This window comes from Patella vulgata, chromosome 7 (genome assembly GCF_932274485.2).
Source record: "Patella vulgata chromosome 7, xgPatVulg1.2, whole genome shotgun sequence".
Classification (NCBI taxonomy): Eukaryota; Metazoa; Mollusca; class Gastropoda; family Patellidae; genus Patella; species Patella vulgata.
Window position 1 is genome coordinate 16,283,420 of NC_065885.2, and position 10,495 is coordinate 16,293,914.

Consider the following 10,495-nt stretch of genomic DNA (forward strand, 5'->3'; position numbering starts at 1 on the left):
AATTTAGACAATAAATGGATTTTTCCATATTGATGTCGCACCCAAATTTCTACATTTTGATATCCCTAAATATTGTGTCATAGACATAATATTTTTTTGAAAGGTTTTATATTTAATTTTCAGTATAGTCGACATAAGACGTTCATGACAAAAAAGTACAGTTAGTTGACAAATTTGTCAAGGCTCCTCTAATATTGACATAATGTGGCACATAATGATATAGGCCTAGCTTGTTCCTCAGTCTTTTGTCAATAAAATTCTGTTTATAAACAAAAATATGAGCGCGCCGATAACTATAGTGTTCAATAAACAGGCCACCTGTGAAAAAATTGTTGACCATAGCAAACAATAGATCTATATACATTGTCCGTCAATTTTACAGCACCCCCCTGAGAACACTTCCCGTCCCCTTCGTTGCTCTGTCTCTTTAAGGTTACACCTTAAAGGAGGCAAGTCTCTAACTCGGTATCATCCACAGTCTTCGACACTGTAAACACGACTTATTGGTCAATTTAAATAAACATTGGTGTTGATCTTACCGTGAAAAATTGGGCTTCTGATGTGCAATATTTAAGACAAAATGAAAATTTTCAAATTGGCACACGAATCGCGTGCCCGAATGCTTTCGTGCGCCATTTGTAATGAAGCGACTCGATGAACGAGGCTATGCATATCCCACAGGTCAGGGGAGAATACTACCGGTGTAGACTGGAATAAACAGACGGAGGGAACCGGGAGAGAGAGTGTGGGGGGAGGGAGAGAGAGTGCGAGTGTGTAACGCTCACACAACACAGGTGGGAGGAAAGTGGGATATATGTTTTACTGGGATATCTGTGAACAATGTCTTTCTACCCCCCCCCCCCCCACACTAAGCTTTCAGGATCTTCATTTTCGGCCGAGACTCAACTATACGCCAGATCCATGCAGTTAACGGCATACTGAAATTCAAATATTTTCTAGCGCCAGAGTGATCCCCTCCCCCCCCCCCTTCATGTGTCCCAGTGATTCAGAGGCCTTAAAAAGTGCCCTGGTGGCCCCCACCTGATTTCATAAGTGAATAGCCTTCCAATTTTGACATTTTCCCCACCATCCATCTTCTTTAGAGACTGTTTCATTTATTATCATTTCAATTAAAAAATAATAAAAAAAAAACCATAGATGATGCATGCAAAGGGTGTTTATTTATTCGCAGTAGGCGACAGATCATTGTAAAAGAAATAGAAATCAGCAGTGTCAATATTTTGAATTGTCGTTGATACTTTATTATATTCAGCATCTGGATATTTTAAATAATTCTATTCGGAAACAAAGAAATATGTGTTAATGCTATTTTATTCCAGTTGGCACAAAGTCCGTGTTTTAAAATGTGATTAATGTATAGTCGAGGGCCCAAAATCTACGATGTCTTATGACATCCTATTAATCTTTGTAACACATTTAATTTTAGATAACACAAACCAATTGGGTATTTCCCAGACCTATTTGACACAAACAAAATAATTAATTGTCTTGTTTTCATTATTCCATAAAAAAAAATACGATCCAAAATGTCCCCAAATCCAAGATTTCTGCTAAAGGGGTGCTGCTTTGTGGTCCTGAAAGCTGGTGAATTACTTGGTAAAGAGTAGTGTATATCTGCAGAAGTGAGATGTCTGATGACAAATAATCCTTGTTTGTCAGATTACAACGGGATGTTAGTCGTATTTGGTAATTTTGATATAAGAAGACGATGATACTGAGGTGTAGCTTAAACCGAGGCCGCCTTTTTGCCATCCCACATCGAAGCTTGAAGACTCGTGCTTATCACATTTCTCAGCCACAGTTTTCTTTTCCGACTCATCTTTACTGATTGCTGCTACAGCCTTTGAAAAATCTTCAGACATCTTGATTACAAAATCTGACGGAAAAAAAAAGTAATTCAAGTCAGGGCACCCCCAGAAAAATAAGGTGTCACGAGAAATGCCCCCCCCCCCCCAAAAAAAAAAAAGAAAAATTTTTTTTACAATCTTTCAATTATGAAATAATACACTTGATTATGATCACACAGTGATGCTCTTAAGGCACTGATCAGTCGGTCAAGTTTAAGGGCGCCCACACGCCAATGGGCTCGTTTGCCCTGATCCAAACCTTCTTATATCACTTACGTGGAGGCTATGGCGCCCCAACACTCTGCTGCACCCCCACTTTTAAAATCCTACATACGGCCCTGATTCAAGTGAGGATAGCAGCTGGTTGATCCAGATTGTAATTCCTACATCAATGAATTAAGTCGAAAAACACTTACTACGTCAAATTCGAGAATTGAAAATGCTTATTTAATCTTTGTGTGTATATGAAAGATGGAAACGGGTTAAAACCGCATAACAAAATAGTACATCAATTTTTCAATATGGCTGCCATTTAGGGAGAAGACCACAATGTTGAGTAGACGACCTTACCCCTTGTCATGTACAAGCGGAGAATCGGAACAACGCCATTTGATTCAATAAAAGACTTTTTGATCTAATGTGCAACACCCAACAACCTAAAATGTGAGGAAACCCATTAGGTTAAACATCGACTATTAATTGAGTGGCGATACCATCAAATTATTTTTTTACCATCTTGATAAATTCCATATTGCAAGAGTCTACCCCAGAAAACAACACTAAAACAACCCACATAATGATGTTAAATATCCAGATATAATGTTATTAATTTGAACCTACCTGTGATATGATATTGATGTGGAGGAACCAAAAACTGAAAGTGAGAAGAATAGGTAATCAATTATATCCCGCCTAACAACCACGTAAATATATACGATTACGCGGAAAAGTGAAATGCCCGATTTACAACGAAACGACCTTTCTCGAAGAATTTATAATAGCCACCATCGAGTGATCGAGTGTAAAGATGTCATGACAATCATATCTCAAAGTAATCATATTAAAGGCACACCAAACCATTTTTTAAAAATGTAATTATAGGCTAGCATGTGTAAAAATAACAGAATATTTATCTTATGTAACTAAGGAACCAATGTTAACTTTAAATGGACATGATTTAGCTTAACTTTTGATAAATAAGAGTATTTGATAAATAAATAAGAGTATTTGATAAATAAGAGTATTTGATAAATATAAGAATAATTTAGAGGCAAAACAGTGTTAATTGTGTATATTATTATTATTTTTATCGCACAACTTCCACGATTAAGTGCGCACATGCGCTTTACAAAACAGGACACAAAAATAAAATATACATATAAAATAAACCAAGATACAAAAAAGACAAACATATAATCATTGCAATCAACTTAAAATCATACAAATTTCATTAATGTATAAACTATCATTACTATGCATAATTTAAATAATTATTAACAAGGAAAAGCCTCTAAGTATAAGTGCGGATTTTCAATTTTTTCTTAAAAAATGACAACTATAAACCCAGTTCTAATATTTTGAGGCAGTTTGTTCCAGAGAAAAGGGGCTTGAACAAAACTTGAACGATGACCAAATGGATATAAGTTTCCAGAACCTTTTACTAATTCATATGTTTGAGATTTCTTTTTGGAACATAAACTTCCAGGAGCTTTGGGAAATATATGATCTTAAACCACATTTAACCTTTATTCTGATAATCTGTAGGCTTTAGTAGGCTATGATAATTACCAGACATAGACCTTATTCACACAAAATAAATTCTCTAGACAACCAGGTGGATGAGATTTAACGTTTAAATGGATAATCGAGACTGTTTATTATCGTTGCAATGGTACTTGACAATCGAGATTATTTAGATTAAATTTTGCTAAAAATTCATAACTTGAGCCAGATTCAAGTAATTTGACTGAATTTTCAAATATGATATTAATTTTGTATTATCTATGTATAAATTATTATAGCAAGAACGACCGCCTCTTTATCTAATTCTTAGTATCTCCATGTTAAACGCACGTTGTTTTTTTTATACAACTAATTGGTTATTCCCGGAGAATTTATATAGGCCTACTGATAATTATATAGGCCCACGTGACATTTTATATAATAGATATTTCAAGGCACAGATAGAGAAAAGAGGTTTCAATGTCAACTCGACATATAATGTTTCGCAATAATGCTTATAAATCACATTACATAGTTTGTCGAAAATATTGATTTATAATATATATCTTGGTTAGAGCAATTGTCTAAATTTAATACTTGTCTTAACGCTAAAATTCCAATGAAGATGCATACTGTAAGATTTGCATAACGAGCTAGCCGTTCTCGCTATACTAGTAATAGTTTAAAAAAAGATAATGTAAAAGGAATATATTGAAAATTTCAGTCAAATTACTTCATTGTGAGCGAAATTATGACTGTTTGAAGAATAGCGTCGTGTTGATTTTCATTTCAATGCTATCGTTGTTACGATAATAAACAAAGTCTCAATTACCCATTTTCAAATTCAATTATTAAATGGCGATCGTGTTTCAATCCGTCCAAAACCACAGCCACCCGATGAACTAGAGCGATGATTATGGGCTTGTCATGTGAATAAATGTCTAATTAATAATTTATATAGCATATTATTCAGTCCAAAATAAAGACCTGCAATAGGCAGATTTAGGTCTGTAAAGATACATTCCCGCGTACAAAATTGGTGATTTGATGATATATTTGGACTAAAAACATATTCAGACTAATAAATTCATCAAAATTTTGCTTCAAATCCTTCTTACAAACATTGTATTCGCGAGGAAATACCCCAAGCTATAAAAAAATCTATTAAAATGTGTTTGTCATGTGACTTGTCTGACGAGGTACCTAGCAACGAGTGCGAAGCCGGGGGGAATTTAATGCATGCATATACAAGGCGATGTTGTCTTTAATCGCTGTCCATTTACCATAAATATCGAAGCCTAATTAAATATTCGGATTATCCACTTTTATCTCAGAAACTGTTGTAAGATTAAGCCTCTCACTTTTTTTCCTAGACCGTTCACCATCAGGTTTATTGACATATAAATCCACCGCCCCCTAACGCTGAGAGATCTTCGCGTGCAACCTTTGACGTCACTTGAGCAGACATCCCTAATCGTCAGGTTGCCGGTTAGGAAAAATCCTTACATTTTTGTCATGTACACGATTCATGGGTGTTATTCAGTAAATCCAGTATTTTTCTTGCACGACTGGATGTGCCTACTTTCCATATACAAAACTACCATACTATTAATGAAAATAACCACCCGGTAAATGCTTTTGTGGGAAAGTATCTTTAACAGTGTCTCATTTTAAATGGTAGATCGACTTTTCGGTCATTTAGGTACTAATGTGGGCTATAAGAGGGTTAGGCTTAGAAACTTCTATGGCCAAAAGGTCGTATGCTCTTTAAAACATAATTATTATTAAAATCCTGGTCAATGGTAATGAGTCTCTATGGGGAATACCAACCCTAATCCTTTTTAGAAGACTCAACTTGGGTTCAGTTTATCTTTTACCCTTTTAAAAAGGTGAGGGTCAGGGTTATGGTTAGAGTTGGTATTCCGCAATATACTAATTAATATCCGGCGACCATGTTGGACTCAACATGGATCTAATTTACCATTGACCTTATTAAAATATACCAACATACACTGAACACTGGCAATTTTCATAGATGAACTAAATACAGGGGACATTAGTATCAAATATGAATATTATTTATCACCCAATAATACATTCTACAGTAGATATCGCTTGTGTGATATATTTCATAATCTACTGCGATGTCTACTTAGGAGATATTGCTTTACATGAATTTGATTGGTCAAATTTATTTTCGGGCAATGAAAAATTCGACGACCTTTTTTTTCTATTAACGTTTAGAGAAAAAATATAACTAACTTATTTCTATGAGATCCATTTATTTTCGGGCAATGAAAAATTCGACGACCTTTTTTTCTATTAACGTTTAGAGAAAAAATATAACTAACTTATTTCTATGAGATCCACACTGCCCGAAAAGTATTTTCTCGTCTTTTTCTTGTCCACTGCATGCCGGAAAATATGCCCGAAGCTCTCTTATGATAGGTATGCCCGAAAAAACGGTATTGCCCGAAAATAGGTATTGCCCGAAAAACGGGCATCGGGCCGGAAAACGGCAGAGGAAACGAACCAAATGAAAAACTGCTAGGAAACAGCCAGTTGCCAGGGTGGATTCGCCCGTTTTCGGTGGTGCGGCAGTGACCAAAACACTATATCAGCTGATATAGTGACCTTGCCCTTCGTTGTTCTTAGTATATTATCTTAAGATGTTTACACTTATCTGTGTACATCAAGCAGAGGTCTATGCCTGTACACTGTACATGTCATTCTCTCAAACCATCCACGCACTGTGGCGGTGTATAGTAGAGTATAATCCATACAGTCACAATATTATACATTGCAGAAGTAGAGGTACCTGTATCGCATTTAAAACATTTGATTCAGTACCGGAATTTAAATTGTTTTAAAAAATTAAAATTACTAGCTATACGGATGAGACGATATTTCTCAGTGTGTTCATTGATTTAAAACTAGTACACGTACGGTGAATGTTGCTATTAGAGACTTTTGGCAAGCGTAAATTCCTGGTCCGTATCACGTATTCGTATGGGTTTTGTGTGTGACGTCATCAATGTGTGTGTATTTCGCATACGTGATACGGCACACGGATACGGCAGCGCGTATCGAACAACTTTCATACGGAAAAGGTCCGTATCGCATTTTCATCTTTTTAGCGTCTTTTGTGCTACTTTTAGACGCTGAAATGTTATATCATAGCGTTTTTATGAATATATGTGTATTCTAGAACACGAAGGTGTATGTTTGATGTGATTTTAACAAAGATAAGGACTGGAATTTAATCATTATTTTTTGATGGTTTTTTTTCTCGGAATTTTCATACTTTTCCTGTCTGTCTGCATGCTGGTTGATCTACGTGCTAAATTTAGGGGGCTGGACCTTGCAAATCTGTAAATGATTTTATTCTATGGTAAAGGGTATAAACTTTCTGAAATGATACATTAGTGAAACCAAAATTATTTAAATTTTTTAAGCGCTCAGCGACGGTCGAGCGACTTCGCTCCCTCTTGGACATTTTAGGCTAGATACTCTGTCATCATGCTGTAATAGAACTAAGCTCGCAGCTCAGCGACGCATTCGTACGCGACGCGAAAATCGGCCAAAACTCTAAAACTACATTGACGCAACGTATCACGTATACAATACGGATACGTGATACGGATGGGAAAAATTCCGCTTGCCAAAAGTCTCTATTGTTTGCTTTCATGTGCATCTCGGGCAATTTTTTTTCTGCACACGGGCCGATATTTTTTGCGTTTGGGAGCATTGTGTGAAACAATAGTTCATAGTATTGCATAATATTATACATACAAAACCACCTAGTAATAAAATATTTGGGAAAAAAAAGTGATGCGTCGCGTAAATTTTTAATTTCCGTCCTAGTCCGGACTTTTTTCCGTATGCAAATGAGCTTCGTCGTAGATCCCATATAAGGTATATGTTCTAATATGCTAAGTTCTATTATGCATTTGCCTATAATGCAAAATGCAGAATGGGGAAGTACAATGTGCAAAATAACTATTATACCGTATTTTGTATTATTAAAAAGTGTATTCTGTATTTCAACACCGTGACAATGGTATTGTGGAGCAATGGAAAATGCAAATTGTAAAACTAAAATACGTATTTTGAACTGCTGACAAATGCATTTTGCACCGTAAACAATGAAATAAAAAATTGGCACCGTTATACTTCCATAAATTTCTTGTTACCAGATATTAGCGATTTAGCTCCTTTAATGTATAGTTTCACTACCATGTACTTCAAAACATTGGTTCAGTTCGATCGTAAACATTTTCTGCTTAGAATGTTTTTAGGTTAATCTTTATAACACCATTTTAGATAGTTGCAGACAATTTCAAGAAAATTCAGTTTGGGAATTTATTCAATCTAATCTATTTGGATAATATATTCACAGAAATGTATTTGCAGTATCGGCAGGGGCGGATTGGGCCATCGGGCGGTCGGGCGATCGCCCGAAGGGACGGTCGGACAAAAAATGAAAAACAAATAATTTTATCCAATTCGTCTAAAAACCTTTTTCTGCTGAACATTATATGGGGGGGGGGGGATATTGGACCGGCCATGGAGCGATGATGATCATGTTGTATGTGGCTAGTGGCTAACGGGCCGCCACGCCATCACTGGAGTCAGGAATGGGCTGGTATAATAGACTTCATGAATTTCACTTTCGTCACTCTGTACCAATGTGTCTCGTGGCCTTCCATCACGGGAGGAACCAACTAGCGCTCCCAGCAACAAAAATGGGACATTTTTCAATGAAAATATTCCTACTTATTCAATATTTCTAACTGGTTAATCAAATGGTCAAAATTTTCTCAACTAATCCCATTTTTTAACCAGTTAAATTATCTTGACTCTTGACGATACAATGATAATACGTTATTTAATAATATGACGATATGATAATTTCACAGGTTGGTGGTTGTAGATTACTTGCAGGTCGGGGATTTGGCCTAAATTAATCGATGTATGAGATATATTATTTGACAGAGATTATAATCAGATATGCCACCAAATCGCATATTTGGGGTTCATTTTTCAAAATTTTCCAGGGGGAGAGCCCCCGGACCCCCCCGTCCGGGCCGTTCCGACACGGGAGCCCGGGCCGGTTCCCGGCCCCAATCCGACCCTGAGTATCGGCTTAATGTGTGCATTTGACGGGCTAGATCTATTTGTTCACACTGATCCGCAGTGAATATTCGCTTGGCCGCTACAATCACTGATAAGGATGACATTGATGCGACTTAATGACTACAAAATATTAACTTTTTTCTTTCGACAAATTAAATTCTGAAACATTTTTTTTTAGTATTAGAAAAATAAATAAAGGTGTTTGAAGTATATCTTGATAAAAAATATTCCATATTTAGCGTAAATAGGTACAGAAAATAGTACGCGGAGGCGTAAAATGGGTAAAACGATATAATTCTGACCGTACCAGTTCATATTACTACGTTCGATGTAAACAACGCACGTGTGACCATCAATTTGACGTTTTTTTCTGTTTGTTTACTCTGAATTCTTTCAGAAGTACATTTTTTACCGTCTAATCTGATTGACCTGCTCGTGTTTGTTTTAAAACAACAAAAACAAGCCACAGAAGTAATCTTTTTTGGCGTTATCGATGCCTTCTTGCTTTGTTGGTAAACATTGTAATGTGACGTCACCCTTAGAACTACAGCGGTCTGACCTTTTAAAGGTCAGTCATCTTGGACAGAGATAAAAGACGGATGTCGCATTAGGTCAGTAAAACAGATTGCTATTTGTTAAGGCCAACTCAATTTTCGTTAAGGTGACTGAGATGTAAATAAGGTTAGGGAATGTGATTGTTGGCGAGATTGTAGATTAGGGTTAGGATTGGCGCTAGCCCTGTATACATCTTGTGACCATTGTCCAAACTTGAAGTTGGCCTTAATCAATTATATACACCTGACCGCATTTGACGGGGCTTCTATTAAGACGCCGTATGGACGTGCCTCTCATATTTTTAAAATGTTTTACTTTTGTTCCTGAGTCCTGATTTGTACGATCAATCTGGTGAGACGATTATCTCAAAATATTGTTTGATTAATCTAATACCTAGTGTTAGAATTATATTGATTTATATTATATTATATTGATTATATATAATCAATATAATATGCTATATATTGATTATACTATATTGATTATATTATATTGATTTCGGGCAATTTTCTCTTATGCCCACTGAATTACTTTGAGCTCCTACGCCTATGGAAGGAACTACTTTTTTTTATTTTCAAAGAACTTTTTTTTTTATTAAAAATGAACTATTGTTATTCAATTGACCTTGATGGAAACACCAGGTCAATATAAAGGACTTTGCAATGGTTGAATTGCTGTCAAAAAATGATGTATCACTACGCCGTAATGTTCAGTAAAAGTGAAATCTACAGCAAAGAATTATATTTATCTATTTGTGCATGTAAGAAGGGATTGGGTGATAAATAAAATCTCCTACTCGTCTTTTTTGATATAAAAAAATATCAACACTCGTTGATAAAGTAAAAAAAAACTCGGCAGAGCCTCGTTTTTGGTTACTTTATCAACTTGTGTTGATATTTTTGATATCAAAAAAGACTGGTAGGAGATTCTCTATTTATTGGAAAAACAAACAAGAGATATGTAAAAATTATCTGGGATGAACCTAACTTGATATATATATTACCTCTTAAATCAATGTGCAATGTATCATTCGTCAAAATAAACGAAATTTATAAATATTTTACCATTAATATCTAAATTTGTTGAAGAGGGTGGTGTTAGTGCCCTTTTACTTAATCCTGTGTCCTGTCTTTTATCAAGATCAACCAGTTACATGTACAATATATTAAATATAAGACCTATACATATTCGGTGCCATCTGTCACGCCTATTAA

The 10,495-nt window shown here is 35.6% G+C and overlaps 1 long non-coding RNA gene across 1 annotated transcript; it reads right to left on the reverse strand.

The window, feature by feature from the left end:
* Positions 1 to 1,159: 1,159 nt before the first annotated feature.
* Positions 1,160 to 2,914, reverse strand: LOC126827871 (uncharacterized). Its single transcript, XR_007682892.2, has 2 exons — positions 2,709 to 2,914; positions 1,160 to 1,897 (listed from the first exon to the last, which is right to left on the reverse strand). It is a non-coding gene; the product is annotated as an uncharacterized LOC126827871 (long non-coding RNA).
* Between the last annotated feature and the right edge of the window lie 7,581 nt (positions 2,915 to 10,495).